Source organism: Chenopodium album, chromosome 27 (assembly GCF_948465745.1).
Source record: "Chenopodium album chromosome 27, dcCheAlbu1.1, whole genome shotgun sequence".
Classification (NCBI taxonomy): domain Eukaryota; kingdom Viridiplantae; phylum Streptophyta; class Magnoliopsida; order Caryophyllales; family Amaranthaceae; genus Chenopodium; species Chenopodium album.
The window spans coordinates 8600955-8616644 of record NC_137860.1 but is presented as its reverse complement, the minus strand read 5'-3'; positions in this window follow the sequence as shown (position 1 = coordinate 8616644).

The following is a 15690-nucleotide window of genomic DNA, read 5'->3' as shown; positions in this document are numbered from 1 at the left end:
CACGGATAGAGGTGTCAAATCGGGTACCCAGATGGAGTTTGGGTTGACCCACGACGGGTCGGGATGTTTGGATCGGGTAATGATGGGTCATTTTAACTTAACAAACCAAATCAAATCAGGTTGAGCTTAATCAGATTCGGGTTAAAGTTGAGTTCAAGCATGGTCGGATACAAATCAAACTTGGCCCAAATCAAATTCGGGTCGAGTCATACCGAGTTCAGAAGAACTCGGGTCCAGATTTTATTGGGTTTATTTAGGTTAAAATGGATTTATTTAACTTTGGGTCGGGTCATTTCGTATTCGATTAGATCTCAGTTCAGATCAATTCAGTTTTTGAATCTCGTTACTTCGATAGTTAGCTCATTCTTTTGGGTCGAATAATTTGAATTCGGGTCAATCTTGGTTCAGGTCGGCTTTTAGCTATATTAGAATAGTCATGTCATTTTTGTTGTTGGAGATTTTATTCATATATAGTTCAGATCATTTTTTGGGTTTCGTTTAAGTTTTTGTATTGGCTTATCAGAATTGATATAAGATTGACAACTCAAGTTATTAAAGAAATTAAAATGATTATTTATCTCCTTGATCAGGTGATTATCACATATTATAAAATGTTTCCTTACGTTTTGGTTTATCATCGTCTTTGTGGCTATTTATCATCGCCAATTCATTGGCTACTCGATTATTAGAAGTATCAAGATTGTTTATTGTATATTTGTATATTAGCAACTAACTCGTGATTAAGAATACAAGATTTTTCATAATTTAGTAACGTTTGATTTTGTTATTGTTAATGAAGTTATACCCCTCCATTTTGTAATAATCGCAAAACATATTTACTTTACGTTGGTTTCATAATAATTCTATTATCTTATTTAGTAAGGACACGTTACTACGAATATTTTATTACTTCTCCTCATTAATCCTACCAACAAAAATATTTTATTATTTCTTACTCATATTAACAATTAATTATATTTCCACTAACTACACTTTATATTATAAAATTCTCAATTTGGACCATACCTTGTAATTTTCTTACAACTTTATGCAATGCAAACCCTAAACTAGGCCAATACGGCAATAAGATAAGATTAGTGACAATCAGATGAAATAAACACACGGTCTAATATCAAAATTCAAATAAATTATAACTAAAATAAGCTAAATAAGCCCTAATATGTTAGAGTCCGTTCAGATAAGGGTTTGTTCAACTCGCCTTATTATTTTCTCTTATTACAACACTATAAGTTTAGCAGCCCGTCTTGTGTGTGGCCAGCCACACCAAGTAACCACTTATTTTAAAAAAAAAGTAACCTATATAAAACGAACTGACCAAGAAACCCCTGTAATACAAACTTAGTAACCCCTATAACATTGAGTAACCCTATAGCACTGACGAAGTAACCCCTTTAACACTAATCAAGTAACCCCTTTAACACTGATCAAGTAACCGCGATTACACTAATAAAGTAACCCCTGCCACACGATGTGACATTGTGACCAACCACATATTAGACTTTGTGTAATAAGTTCAGATAATATCATATAAGTTTTGATATATTAAGATTAGTTAAGATAAATTCAAATAATTAAATTCAGATTATTTCAGATACATTCAGATAAATCCATATATGTAACATATGTTGAAATAAATTCATATTAGTTCAATTAAGTTGAAATAAATTCAAATAAATTCAGATTCATCAAAATCGTGAATATAATACACCTAATCACATTAATATAACATATATACATATTTAATGTCATAAACTTTAAATTTTATACATTTTAGGAAGTATTTTTCATGGTATAATGATAATATTGGATTGTTTGACTTTAGAGTGCAAAATCATAGACTAATTGTCTAAATATATCAATCAATGATCATTGTACATTTACCGTCCCTAATCCATGCACTAATATCAATCAATGACAATAATTTGTACATTTGTATTGTCCCTAATATGTTGACTCCATTCAACATTGCCATTTCTTTGCGGCACGGTTTTCCTTATATTAACAATATATCAATTTATTAATAATGTACATGCGTTAATTTTTTGGTCATCCATGAGCTTTTAGTTTGCAATGTTGTAGAAAACTAGAAATGTAGAATATTTAGATGTGTGAAATCATGGGCTCTTGGATTTAATTATAGTTTGTTAGCTTAGTTAGACGAATAAAGGATATATAAGTAAATGTGATAGTGTATGTCTCACTTTTCCTAATTATAACTAAGCTTGAACCCCACAACTTAAAATGGTTGGAGAGGATGGTCATGAAAAATGTTGGATTAAGTCAATTAAAAGGGTCGGGTAAAAATTAATCATGAGTAGTTTTGGGTCGGGTTAAGTTGGGTCAAAGGATGTTTCAAGTCGGGTAAATAGAGGTCGGGTGATACATAAATCGGGTAAAAAGAGATACTTTTAGGGTCAAAATGGTTTCGGGTAGATTTTGTTTCGGATTAGATTGAATTCGGATCTTGAATTATCGGGTCTTAATAGTTTCGGATTAACTATGAGTCGATTCCAAGTTGGGTTTAGACCATATATTACCAGGGGAAGTCGGTTTTGAGTTAACTTCGGGTTGACTCCAGATCGAATTCGGATAAAAAATTCGCGGGTTAAACCAGTTCGAAAACAGTTCGGTTTTAGATGAACCTTTCGGGTCGGGTGAGTTTTTGACACCCCTACTCACGGATAATTTATGACTAGCAAAATTAAAGAAAGCAATTAAACTCGATCATGAGCTTGAATGTTTTGGAACCAATAAAAAGTAGCCAGTAGTTTATAATTGATATGCTTTTAATAACACACAGAGATATAGCTACTTAATTTAGTGTGGAAAAAATGAACAATATCACAAAGTTGAGATTGAATATTTAAATTAAAAAATGAAAAATTTGTGTGAAAGGTCCTTTTAAGTAGTCGATTTTGTGCGAAAGGTTCTTATAAAAATAAATAATAAAAAATAAGTGGCAAAAATTTATTTTCCAGCCTTTTTTTGTCTTCTTCTCCCATTTTCTTCTTTTCCCTCGAATTCCAACTAAGCCTAATATTTCCCCCCTTAGTTCTCCTTCCTCTCTCTAATTTGCAAGCCCTAGTTTTAACGAAGTAGCTTGTTCACATAACTAAATTAGAGAAATAAGGAGGGGTAGAAATAGGGGTAAGTTGAAATTGGAGGGAAAAGGGAGAAAAAAATAAATAAAAAGTGTGTTTTTAAAATCACGTGATAGTTAGCAATAATAAACCAAAAAGTTCCCTCTAGGTTTTCTCCTTGCGAGGGTTTTTTGGTTCCCTCTAGGGTTTCTCCCTTGGGAAGGTTTTTCTAGCCTCCATTGCTAGATTTTTCTTCTTTTTTTGAAGGTTTTCCTTCAATTTTCTCCTTCTCTCTCTTTCTCTTCCATCTCTTTTCTTCTGATCTCAATTGTAAATTTTTGTAGGGGCTTCCATCGGTATTTTTACCGGTGGTAAGCCCCAAAAAAACTTTTTATTTGCTTTCAATAAAAGATCACATTTTTATGATGGAGTTTGATCTACTATTAGGTTTAATTTATTTGTTTGTTCGTCTGTCAAAGTTTGAAGATTTAGGGTTTCACAACCTCCAAAAGTGTCTAGAAGGTCATATGAGTTTTTTCACCCAAACAGTTATTCATATGTGGATCTCAAGCCGAATTAGTGCTACCTCACAGATTGTATTGCTTCAGATGAAGATTTTTATAAAGGCGATCGTTGATCAAATCTGCAATGTAACTAGTTCTAAGGTGAATTGTATTTGTATTGGAATTTTAGATTTACTCGGAATTGTTTGTAAGTGCCGTTTGGCTATCTTTCATTAATGAAATCCTTTCTCTTCTTGTCAAAAAAAAAAAATCACATGATAGTTAATAGTCGGAAAATGAAGTCAATCACCGGAAATTAGTCAAAGGTCCCTCCTCACAACCCAAATGGAATATAAGGACCTCCTTTTGTGCAATTTTTTTTTTTTAAATATATATATATATATATATATATATATATATATATATATATATATATATATATATATATATATATATATATATATATATATATATATATATATATATATATATATATATATATATATATATATATATATATACACATAATAATATTTATATACACACACACATATAATAATAATAATAATAATAATAATAATAATAATAATAATAATAATAATAATAATAATAATAATAATATTTATATATACACACATATACACACACACAATAGTTGTAGGTCTTATACCTCTAAGAATTCTGCCAGTAGATATAATCTTTCAGTTTTAGCTCATTTTACAAAAACCTAATCAAGCAAGTGATTAGATTGCAAAGATTAACATATAAACCTAATCTCTTGAATTCATCAAAGATTGAGTAAACCACAACTTAACAATAAGTTTTGTATAAGACAAATTTACGGTAATTTATTGTAAGACGATGAACTGAAGAGTAATTTTAATAATTAGTATAATAACTGTAATCACTTTAAGGGTAACTTTTTATTTGTAATGATTTTGATTGTATTTTAATGTGTAATTTACATGCTACGATTGCTGATATAATTACTCTAATACATTATAGATATTTTCTAAAGGTAAACTTTATGTTAGAAAAATGGTAACTTTTGTATAAGCATGCATGTCGATGGTGATTCTTATTTGTATGAGCATGGAATAATTGATAAAACTACGGAGTAGATCTAAGAAATAAAAACATAACTTTTAACAAATTGAATGAAATAGAATACCTCTATGAATTTAATTTAGAAGCTAAAAAACAATTCATGAAAAGCCAAACGAATTGTTCAAGAGATAGTACTATGGCAAGCTTTTATGGATATAATGTTGAAGTTATTTTCATAGTTTTATTTAGTGAACATTTTTATATGGTGATTCAATGGGATCCTAATGTGTGGATCTAACTGAGTCATATACTCATAAATTACTAACAATCCAATTACTCATATAAAATTAATATTATTGCTAAATCGACTTGAAGTTTCAAAAAAATTTCAACAAAAGAAAAATAATTCTGGTCCATCTAGCCACACGGGTGTGAAATTTTTTTCACAAAGAGATAAGTTTATGACATGGTTAAAACCCAATCTAGATAAGATTAGATCGGACTCGATTAAGGCCCCGTTCTTTAGAGCTGCTCTGCTCTGCTCTGCTGAAATCTGCTCTGCCCTGCCCTGCTCTGCCCTGCCCTGCTCTGCTTAAAATTAATACCTAATATTGAATTATTATAATAATAATGTATATTTAATAATAATAATAAATAATTAATACTTAATGATAATAATAATTAATATTTAATAATAATAATAAATAAATAATATTTAATAATAATAATTAATATTTAATAATAATAATAATATTAATAATAATAATATAATTAATATTTAATAATATTAATAATAATTAATATTTAATAATAAAATTTAATGATTATAATAATAGTAATAATAGTAGTAGTAGTAGTAGTAGTAGTATTAGTAGTAGTAGTAGTAGTATTAATAATAATAATAATAATAATAATAATAATAATAATAATAATAATAATAATATTTAATATTTAATAACAATAATAAATCATTACTATTATTATTATAGTATTAGTAGTAGTAGTAGTAGTAGTAGTAGTAGTACTAATAATAATAATAATAATAATAATAATAATAATAATAATGGTAATAATAATAATAATAATAATAATAATAATAATAATAATAATAATAATAATAATAATGAAATCTTCTCTGCTCTGCTCGGCTCTGCTTCAATCTGCTCTGCTCTGTTCTGCTTTGCTGAAATCTGCTCTGCTCTGCTTTGCTCTGCTCTGCTGAAATCTGCTCTGCTCTGCCCAGAAGCTCAAAAGAACAGGGCCTAAGAGTTAATAAGTAGACCTAATAAATTCTTTGTTTATTTAATTTATTTAATAAGTTAACACATTTCTTTTTCAAGTTTGGTAATGTACTATGATTAATATCTCTAATTACAATAAGTAAAAATTATATAAAAAAAATTGACATTTATATAAGCTCCAACTTAAAACGTGTCAACTTAAAAAAAAAAAGTAAAAATAAAAAAGCATAAGCATGAATTTGAGCAAATAAAAAAAAAATAAAAAAATAAAAATAACCAACATATTCAACCCACTTATTATCAAATTCGACCCAACTCGACTCAACAATCAAAGTTACCCATTTTGACCCTAAACTATTGAATACGAGTCATACGACCAAGAATGACGAATAACTAATAATCCATGGATACACAACTATTACATCCACAAAAGAGGTGGTAAATTGGTGATGTTAATCCAAAGATATGTATACTCTCGTCATCTCGTGTACATGCAATTCGTGATTATCACTTCATATTATTATTACTCACTAATCATTAACCATTGTTGGCAAGAATTTTACTCGTAATTTACTACGCATCATAATAAATAACAAACCCTTTCTACGTGCGACATTCACTTTACATAAAATCATCATTTGATTCTTTTCTCATAACTTCCATTTATTACGAAACAGATTATCTGATTATGTCCTCCTTAAATACCAATTCTACCCCTACCAACCTCCTTCACCCTCACAAATCTCAGGGGCAAATCAGTCTTTTCAACTCCCTCTGCAAAATTCTGTAACAAATCGTACCATCTGCAAATCTCAGCCTTTTGTCGTCTTTGTCCGGACAAACACGAGCTAACCTCGTTTCATCCCATCCGTCCGATCATACAGTACACATCCCAATCTAACGGCTGAAATTTCATCTTCACAAAAACAAATTTATTTCAAATTTAAATCAAAAACATTTTGACAGCAAAGCCGCCTTTTTCCAAAATAATCCCTCAGCTTATCACCTACTGACACGTGTCCACCTCTTCCTCTTACAATTACCGGCATTTCTTCCTCCTCTTTCTTCTTCTTCTTCTTCTTCATACTCACTCACTCACACTTTCTCTCTCTACAAAACCCATTTTCTCTCTCCTCTCTGAAAATGGCGAATTCCGAGGTTTCCTTCTTATCTCTGTTAATGGCGCCTGAAACTTCCTCTCCTGAAGATCAATTCTACGATGATTCATCACCTCAAAATCTCAACACCTTTCTTCCGACACCTTCAATGGCGCCGATTTCTGATCATGACTATCATTACTGCAACAACAACAACAACAACGAAAATCTTCTCTCTCAAATTCCTGATTCTTACCTTCTTCCACCTCTTCTTCCGCCATTAATGTCGCCGGAGTTTTCTTCATCAGCCTTACCAAACCTTCTCTCCTTCGAGAACATTCCTGTAGTTTCTCCATTTTCCTCATATTCACCACCACAACAACCGCTGCAAATTCCATTACCGCCGCCGCCTCCTCCGCCGCGTCAATCGCAGAGAGATGACTACTCGCTGGACTCAATCCTTGAGAATTACTTCAAAATCTCAAAGCAGAAGAGAAAATCATCATCGTCGTCGTCGACGGCGGCGGAGACGGAGACGGCGGCGGCGGCGGCGCGACGGCAGCAGAGTAACCGGAGGAGTAAGATGAGTGAGAAAATCTACTGCTTAGGGAAGCTACTACCAGGAGGTCATCGACACCGGAAGAACACGGCGGAGATGTTGGAGGAAGCGAAGAGGTACCTGAAGTTTCTTCAGGCGCAAGTTAACTCGCTTCGGACTATGCCGACTGAGTCGAGGTTTACGGAGTTGAAATTTGGATTTGGAGAGTTAAGAGGAATTGGAGAGCTGGCGAAACTGAGTAGGCAGCAGTTGTTGCAAGTGGTGGTGAATTCGCCCGTGGCGCAGATGGTTATGGCGGATAGAGGATGGTGTTTGGCGACAGTGGAACAGGTGGCGATGATGAAGAGGATTGAGGCTAGGCAGAAGGTTATTCAGCAGTTCATGCATAATCTTCCACTCTAAAATGAATTTTCTTTTTTGTTAAAAATAAAAATTACTAAAAAAAATTAGCGGTCGTAACTTTTTGGATTAAACTTTGTTTTTGGTGTAAAGAGAGACGCAAAGAGCGGTTTAAAGCCTTGAAGACATATCCTTGAAGTTGAAATAGAGATTACCTTATACAAAAGTTGTATGGAAAATTATGGAGTGAATTTTTGTAAATCAATCAATCATTTAATTAGTTTTACAATTTTAGTGTGAGAAATGGTCGCATGGATGAATGGCTAATGAAAATAGAAACTTAACTAGTTAACTTAATTATGTTATGTTTTCATAATATCTCCTAAGAAAATAAAATAAATATTTGTTAATATTATGAAATTATAAATTATAGGGTTTAAGTGCGATTTATCTTGAATCATATTCTTTAATATTAATTGGTTTGCATGCTTCTACAATATCTACATTAATAGGAATCAAGAAGTATAAGAATAGAAAATATTAGCCTTGGCCCTTTGAAAAAAAAAAAAAAAAACAGAAAATATAAACTTTGGCACGTGATTGTCAAGCTTTCTTTTTTCTCTTATTGTGGAGATTTATAGCCAACTGGCAACTGCTCATCTAGACTTAGTCTACAAGCGCAAACCAAACCTCCATAGATGCTATTTCGGAAAATTGACCAAATTGGTAAATAAAAAAGACCCATAGCGATAATTTGGTAAATAAAATAACTCCGGCGACAATCTGGTAAAAAAAGCTAGCTCTAAGCTACAATTAATAAAAAAAAAAATAAACTTAGGCGACATTTAATACAAAAAATCTAATTTTTTTGATAGACTTTTCAAAAATCCTAATTTAATTCACTGTTGTGTTTTTAAATTTATTTTTCCCATTTAAAAATTTAATTTGTCATCCCCTTTTTATTTGCTAAATTCCAATATCAAATTTATCTTTAACCTCTTTTTTATAATGAATTTCGTTGATTAAGGGGTGGGAAAATTAGTATTTAACTGTTTTTTTACTTTAAATTGATAACATCTTAAAAGGGATTGGAAAATAAAGTGGGAAATTTTTTATTTTGTTTTTTAAAAACCCGTGAAAATCGAATTAAGTTAAACATTCACTAGTAGTTTGTCGGAAATTTTTGGGTTAATTGTCGTCTGAGATATTTTTTTCCAAATTGTTGCTTGAGGACTTGAGGTTAGTCTATTTTATCAAATTGTCGCCGGAGTTATTTGTTTTTACTAAATTGTCGATAAGGGTCTTTTTTATTTACCATTCTGGTCAATTGACCATGCTAATATGCTATTCCCTTTGTTTACACTAGCTATTGCAACAAATATTTGGAAAACTATAAGGTGGGAGACAAATAGAGAATTTTATAATATAAATTAGAGTTTAGCTAGTGGGAGATATTTAATTGTTAATAGGGGATAGAAATAATTACAAAAAATAGTGTGAGTGGTGTTGGTAGGAGAGTAAAATAATAGTAGGACCGACCATGTCCAATGGTGAGACTACTTTGAGTGTTGAAGTACAAAATGAGTTTTTTTTTACCTCCAATGGTGATACCCAACGCACTTTTCAATTTAGCAACTCATGTGAAGTCTAATTTCTCAATGTTGAGACTTTCTAAAGTACACTTATGTCACTTTTAATTTATGGCCCACCAAATAATATTATAATTTTTTTTTAGAAAAACAATAAAATTAAAACTTAAATAAATTAGGAAATTTTGACTTTTGCTACCTCACAAACACCTCAATTTCAATTTTGCTACCTATCAAAACTTTTATTTTATTTTGCTACCTAACACATGCCCTTTTTTTAAATTTTGGTACCACTGAACAGAATCCGTTAAGTGGGTCCATAACGACACGTGTCGTGTTATTATTGGCCCAAAAAATTAAAAAAAAAATTTTAAAAAAAATAAAAAAGAAAAGGAAAAACCTAAACTCCCTGGCCACCACCCCCGCGCCACCACCCCCTTCCCCCCAACTCACCGCACCCCTCCCCGAAACCACCACCCGCGTCACACCACCACCCCCAACCCACCGGAACCCTTCCCCGCAACCGCGTCGCCCCCAAAAACACTAAACCCAAAACCCTCGTCCCCCAAAATGGCCAAGAATTTGGCCTAAAAAGGCCGAAATCGGCCGGTTAAGCCACTGAGCCCCAACTCCGGCCGATTTCGGCCATTTGTGGCCAGATTCGTGGCCATGGTGGGATCTAGCTTAGGGTTTTAGTTTTGGTGGTTTTTGGGGGCGACGTGGTTGCGAGAAAGGGAGGGGAAGGGTTCTGGTGGGTTGGGGTGGTGGTGCGACGCGGATGGTGGTTTCGGGGAGGGGTGCGGTGAGTTGGGGGGGAAGGGGTGGTGGCTGGGTAGTTTAGGTTTTTCCTTTTTTTTATTATTTTTTAAATTTTTTTTTTTTAATTTTTTAGGCCAATAATAATAACACGACACGTGTCGTTATGGACCCACTTAACGAATTCCGTTCAGTGGTAGCAAAATTTAAAAAATGGGCATGTGTTAGGTAGCAAAATAAAATAAAAGTTTTGATATGTAGCAAAATTGAAATTGAGGTGTTTGTGAGGTAGCAAAAGTCAAAATTTCCAATAAATTACAAAACAAGTTATAATATTAATAAGGGCCCACCCTTTTTGTCAAATAAGACGCAAAGTTGAGTTTCTAAACTTAGCAACTTTCTTTGGGAGTTGCTAAATTTAAATATCAATTTATTGGTATCCTTTGTAAAAAAACACTCTCTTTCTTCTGAAAAAACCCACTCAAGTCTCACCATTAGAGAGGGTCTAAACCTTAGTAAGATACACAGTGTTTTTTGAAATGTGTCTCGGTATCTCCACTAAGACCATCTCCAATGGTGAGACTCAACATTGAGTATTGAAATACAAAATGAGTTATTTTTTACATCCAATGGTGATACTCAACCCACTTCTTAATTTAACAACTCATGTAAAGTCTAATATTCCAATGGTGAGACTTTCTAAAGTGTACTAATGTCGCTTTCAATTTATGATCCATCAAATCATATTTTTAGTTTTTTTAGAAAAAAAATAAAATTAAAACTTAAGTAAATTACAAAACATATTATAATATTGATAAGGGCCCAAACTTTTTGTCAAATGAGACTCAAAGTGAGTATCTAAACTTAGCAACTTTCTTTTGGAGTTACTAAGTTTAGATACCAACTTATTGGTATTCTTTGCAAAAAATATTATCTCTCTCCTAAAAAGACTCACTCAAGTGTACTATTGGAGAGGGGTTTTTTTTTTTTTTTTTTTTTTTAAAAAAAAAATTATTATTTTTTATTAGTATTATTATTATTTTTAAGTTGAGTCTCACCATTGGAGATGGTCTAAGGGGGCGCTTGGATTGAGAGTATTAAATTAAGGGGTAATAAAATTCAAACCAAGCAAAATTAAAGTAAACATAGGAGAGGAAGATCTAGTAATGATGTGATTGTAAGAAGATTTATACAATGATGATATGGTGATAGGTGAATGGGAACTATTACCCTTATTTTGGGGGTAATAGGTTACACTAGGGGAAACCTATTACCCTCATCTTGAGGTTAATGATTCTTCCACCTCTCTTTTTTCCTTATGTCACTACAATCTTAATTCATTCATGAACACATTGTCCCCCTACAATAATACCTCTAATCAACTATAATCTACCTAGTTTGACTTTTATTACCCCCATTCCAAGTGCCCCCTAAATGTACATTACATTATATAGAGTAAATGTTAGTATATACACAATATTTCTCTTGAATCTTAGTGAAGAAGGTATATCCTTGATCAGTTGCATGCACATTTTGTTGCTCCCCTCTTTGTTTTCTTTTAGGTTGTTCCTGAATAATGTACACATAGCTAAAATTGACAAGGACCCAATAATATTTAATTGTTTTTCTATCTTACACTCTGGTGCACCACGTTTAAGGTTTATATTTAAAATAGGAAAATTTCACAAGAATAATCCAACCTTTCGCTGGTTCTCCCAAAATAATCCAACCTTTTGATTAACCTCGAATAATCCTAAGTTTACCTATTATTCTCTCCTAGCAAACCTATTTTACCTGCAACCGGCTGAATAAGTCAACATTAGATTTTTTTTTTTTACTGTTTTTTTCCTCTCCTATTCTTTCCTCCTCCTTAGTTCCAAGACCTGAGAGCAACGGAGGATGGATTGAACATGAGAGCCTTAACCAACCATCCTTTAAACACTACCACCTCCCAACAATCTCCCCCCAGCCACCCCCTCACCCTCCTTGGTTTGCCGCCGCTCCCACCATCGGCCAACAGTGACCTACCACTCCCTTTTTCCGCCTCCATGCAGCTCCTGCAACCCCCTTCCTTCCCTACCCCACCCTTAAACCACCGTTACCTCCCACGCGTAATCTTGCCCGCGAAACCACCACTCCCTCACCCCCACCACCGAAACCGCACCTCCCCAATTCTCAAAATCGTTCATCCTCTTCTCCCTCCCAATCAAATATCTCTCTCCTCCTTGAAACAACCACCACTATCCTACCCAGAAATCGAAACCCCAACCTACACCAATTCGTACATTAATTTGGGGCTCAATTGGTTGTGGTTGTACATTGTTGATGTTGTGGGTGGTGGTTGATGTTGTAGGTCTTGTTTGCGGTTGAATTGTGGGTTGGTAGGGGATGGATGTTGTGGTGAGTGGTGATGTTGGTGGTGTTGAGGTGGTGGTACCGTAGATGGTGTTGAGTGGTTTAAGTGGTGATAATGGAGGAAGGGAGAGGAGAGAGAAACGGGCAGGAGGAAAGGAGAAAGATTTTTTTTTTAAAAATTTTCAATTAAAATAAAAAAATTGACCAATTAAGAAGTGCCACGTGACTGTTAACCAGCTATAAAGGGTAAGGTGACCTACTAGGGTTGCTATGAGAGAATAATAGGTAAACTTAGGATTATTTAAGGTTAATCGAAAGGTTGGATTATTTTAGGAGAATGAGTGAAAGGTTGGATTATTGGTGTGAAATTTTCCTTTAAAATAATTCCCATCCCCACTCAAACATTCCACTAAGAGAGTGTTTGTTGAGAGGGATAGAAGAGTGGGGATAGGATAAAAGATGAGGGATTTAACAAGTCTTTTGTTTGTTTAAATGGATGGATATTAGGGGGGATAAGAGGGACAAAAAATGGAGTTATATATCCCTCCAAATTTATTAGTAGGGGGGTGGTAAAAGGGATGGGGACTAAATTTAATGGGCAAATGACATTTCTACTCTTGATGAAAGATAAAGAAGAAGAGAGTGAAAAAAGGATAGTAAGGGTGATTTTGTATTTTTATTAGTTATTTGATTATTTCAATTTAATCCCAACCCATACCAAACAATGGAATACGCTAATTTTATCCCTAACCCATCTATTAATTCCACCTTCTTATCCCACAATCTTATCCCACTTAACTATCCCTCCTACCAAACGCCCCGTAATTTCTTGTTTCGATAGGTTCAAGCACTATTTATTATATGAATGAAATTAATTCCATAAACTTCTCTTTACAAATAAATCAACAAAACTACTCCCCTCAAACAATTTTTGAACATTTTGAGCACTTCAATGTGTCAATTAAATGGGAAAGGAGGGAGTATGAGCAGGGGCGTCTTAATCATTTTGGTGGCCTAATTCTAATCTTAATTATGGGGTCTTCATAAAAAAAAATAAAAATAAAAAAAAATCTTTACGCCATTGAAACTTGATGACTTTAATTTATTTTCTCCAAAAATAGAACTATATCAACCATTCTTTCGGACAACTGTAAACTTTATTGATTTGTAAAGCCAAAATGATCTAACTTTTACTCAACAATAATCATTTCGATGGAATTTTTATTTATTATTTATTTTTTTATGGAAAGATATAAATTTGATAAGAGTATATACTAGATGAAGCCCTCAAGTGTTTATTTAAAAGGTTTTAATTTTGAAAGTATGTGGAATTGTTGAAAAGAAGTTTGAATTATATTGGAATTACTATAATGATATATTGAACCATTGAATTATTAATGCTTTATAAGCATGTTGGTAATCCCACTATGCGGATTTGGTTTATTGATAAAACTATGAACTTCGTATGACCTAGTCTTTCCTCAAGAATAGCCTTGTAATATAAGGAGACTAGCTTGGGGGGTGTGCACACTTGGGTGAGGAATTGGATTTAAAGAAATTGGTTCAAAAAGGAATTGGATTTTAAAGGAATTGGTTTATCAATTATTTTGAATGTTGAATCATTGGAATTGGTTTTGAATCATGAGTTTGAAATTATTAGATTAGTTATTGGAATTGATTTTAAAAGCATGTTTGCAAATAAATTGAGTTTAATTATCTTGCAATTATCGTACTTAGCATATTTTGCTAATCCGTATTTCTTATTTGTTTTGGTTCGCCCTGTTTACTGTAATGGTAAGCAGTGTTGACTATTTTCAGGTGGAGTCATGAATGAGCATATGGGAGTCCTGGGATTTGCTTCACCTAGTTTAGGAATGTCGGTCTTGTCTTTATTTAGAGTACTCATAACAATGTTACTATTTTTATAATTATTAATAAAGAAGAGTATTGAAGTTTCCACTGCAAAGTTTTGCTATTGAGTTAAGTATTTTGAGTAGCCTTGCGTAATCACGCGGCGGTAATACGCCCAAGTCTATCTCTACGGTATAATTATATGTATTATACTGGTATTTCCGTAGAGGGAGATTTGAGGGTGTTACAGTTTGAGTTATTGAGTTGCACCAAAATTTTCCTTATGAGAAAAGACTAATCAAGATTCTTATTAATAAAGTGTGTAGTATTTAGGGAAATTATCAATTATAAGTTGATAACCCCATATTATTGTTACACAAAAATGATGTTTTTTTTTCCCAAAAAAATTGTACAAAATGACCTCAATTAAGAATTTTTTTCTCACAAATGATATTAATGTGGTTAATTTGGTTTACAATTAAACTGGTTAGTGAAAAATAGAAAAATTCTTCTTCTTCAAAAAAAAAAAAAAAAAAGAAGTGAAAAAAAGACATTAATACCCCCAATAACTAACACCTCTTTAGTGTAAAATCCCATGCAACAACCACTCCTACCTAAGCCGTAAAACTCGAGGGCGCCCCAGTTTCTCTTCTGTAATAAAAATGCTTAGGGAATTGTAAACAAATGGTTTTTAAAGCTGAATAAATACTGACTGTGGGTTCCGTTGAAGCAAGTCATGTGGGTACTGAAGACGACGTTAGATGGTAATGTTAGTGGCGTTCCATTGTAGCTTTGTCTTCACCTCCACCTCCACCGACAACAAACACCTCCAACGACAACAAACACCTCCACCATCACCTCCCTCTTTCGTCCCCACCAACACCATCATCTTCCTCTTTCGTCTACACCGGGGACAACCACCATTATTGGCGGAAAACATAGGTGGCTTCGCCGCCAAAATCAAACGAAAAACCCAATAAGAAAGGGTAAAATTTATGGCATGGTCAACCCCAAAGGGTAAGGGTGACCGTCCTTCATTGAAGCTGCTATCGAGCTTGAATTCCTCCATTGAAGCTGCCACCGAGTTCGAATTCCTCCTTATAAACTCAATTTCCTCCATTGAAGCTTATTCCTACTGTTAGCCGTTCTTTTAATTGATCGACACCTCTGATTGGTCTCCCGCTTTCGACAATTTATCGCCGGAGGTGGGAACTAGATTCTTCCCACTCTGGGTAGTACTGAGTACTGAAGA